The following is a 1,985-nucleotide window of genomic DNA, read 5'->3' as shown; positions in this document are numbered from 1 at the left end:
TAAACATATATCAAATACATAGCTCCAGTACAACCATTCAGTAAGAGCATAAGACAGCAAGCTAGGTAAAAGTAACCAAGTTAATTCATTGAATAAATTTGTGAGGTGTGGTGTGGAAACACTGTAATAAGGATTTGTGATCAACAGACTTTTAACATCCACAATTTATTCTTGATGACAGTGTAAAAGACAATCCCAAGGTATGGAGGTCCATCTGCATTTCAAAGAAAAAGAGAAATAACCGTTATAGATATAATGCATATATAACTTCTCTCTAGGAATCATAACCTCAGTCATCATTTAAGGCAGGACACTGGCCCATAAACCTTGTCAGGGCTCCCTTGAACTCATTGTTCCTCAGACTGTAGGTAAGGGGGTACAACACAGATGTTAAGATAGTATAAAATGCTGACACAACCTTGTCATGGTTAGCTGACCTATAGGATTTGGATCTCATGTAAGTAAAAATGCCTGCTCCATAAAACAGCCCCACCACAGAAAAATGTGAGAATCAGGTGGCGAAAGGCTTTTTGTGGGATTCTGTAGAACGCATCCGAAGAAGAGCAGCCAGGATGAGACTATAGGAAATCTCGATGAGGATAAGTGGGATCAGGAGCATTAGCACACAGCAGGTGTACACTTAGGCACAAGCCAAATGCACCAGAGTAAGCACATCATCAAAGAAATTGTCAGTCTCATGAGCCCTGTAAAACAGGAAGCCCAGGGTGGCAGCATCCTGCATGAACCCATCAGCTGCTCCCGGTAACCAGAACCCCCAGGTCATTAGCAGGCATAGTCTTCAGTTCATGAGGTTGGGTGGCAAATAGCCACATAGCGGTCATAGGACATGGCCGCCAAGAAGAAGCACCTACCTCCTCCCAATGTGAGGAAGAAGGTCTGCACCCCACAGCCAGTGGGGGAGATGGACTTTCTCCATCTCACGTACTGAGCAGCTATCTTGGGCACAGTGGTGCAGACCAGCACCCAGTCCGTGAGGGAGAGATGGCTCAGCAGGAGGTACATGGGCGTGTGCCGTCGAGGGTTCCAGTGAACCAGCAGGATCATGTGGGCGTTGCCCATGAGGGAGGGGAAGGCAACAGTCATAGCCATCACAAAGAGAAATGGAAGGGCTCCTGAGTGGTTAAAGAGTCCTAGGAGAATGAAATCTGAGGTGGTGTTCCCACTTTCCATGATTTCAGCAGGATTGACTCTGAAGACAGCGAAATAGATGAGTTTTCATCCATCACAATGCTCCATTTCAATTATATTTTCCATGAAAATAACAAAATTTATTTCAAATACTTGATCTGCCATTTGCAAAATCTTTTAACTAGGGCATAAAATTAATTTCAGTATTTTCCTGTTTTCAAGGTTTTAATTTTAAGTACTTCTCAGTTTAGTTTGTTTAATTGACACAATGTATGAGAATTCTTCATTAATCTGATTTGCTTTGAAAGTATATCTTTATACTCTATGATAGCAACAAAATGGACAAGATATTAATTAATAATTTATAAAATATTTGTTCTAGCCTTGTATCAAACACAAAAATATTCTTGGAAGCTGAATTAAATCGATGCATTTAACTGTGTAAAAGCTAAGTACTTGATAATGGAGTTACACCTATGTAACATTTCAAAACTTATTGAAACTTACCTAAAATCAGATAATTTTTCCTGATGTTGAGTAATCTTAGGAGGCATTCTTTCCTTTCCAAACAACATAGCTTATTTCCTCTGGTCTAGGGACTGACAGGCCTGAGTCTGCCGATGGAAACATAACTACTTGGAATTGGCAGTGCCTTTAGCTTGAATGTATCACGTTACACACTGAAAACAAGAGTGACTTTCTTTGAATGCTTTCCCCCAAAGCAACACTGTACTGCTAAGTGCACCCTCATTTACTATATAAAGGCAATCATGTAATGACACTGTTCCCCTCAAATTCACAGAAATATAGTATCTTCTGATAAAGAAGAAAAAATA

At 40.4% G+C, this 1,985-nt stretch overlaps 1 pseudogene; it reads right to left on the bottom strand.

Moving 5' to 3' along the window:
- Positions 1-289: 289 nt before the first annotated feature.
- LOC118931531 (olfactory receptor 2T8-like) lies at positions 290-1,227 on the bottom strand (annotated as a pseudogene).
- Between the last annotated feature and the right edge of the window lie 758 nt (positions 1,228-1,985).

The sequence above is a fragment of the Manis pentadactyla genome, chromosome 13 (genome assembly GCF_030020395.1).
Source record: "Manis pentadactyla isolate mManPen7 chromosome 13, mManPen7.hap1, whole genome shotgun sequence".
Taxonomy (NCBI): Eukaryota; Metazoa; Chordata; class Mammalia; order Pholidota; family Manidae; genus Manis; species Manis pentadactyla.
Note: the sequence above shows the minus strand (reverse complement) of the source record. Positions and strands in the feature narration are given on the sequence as shown.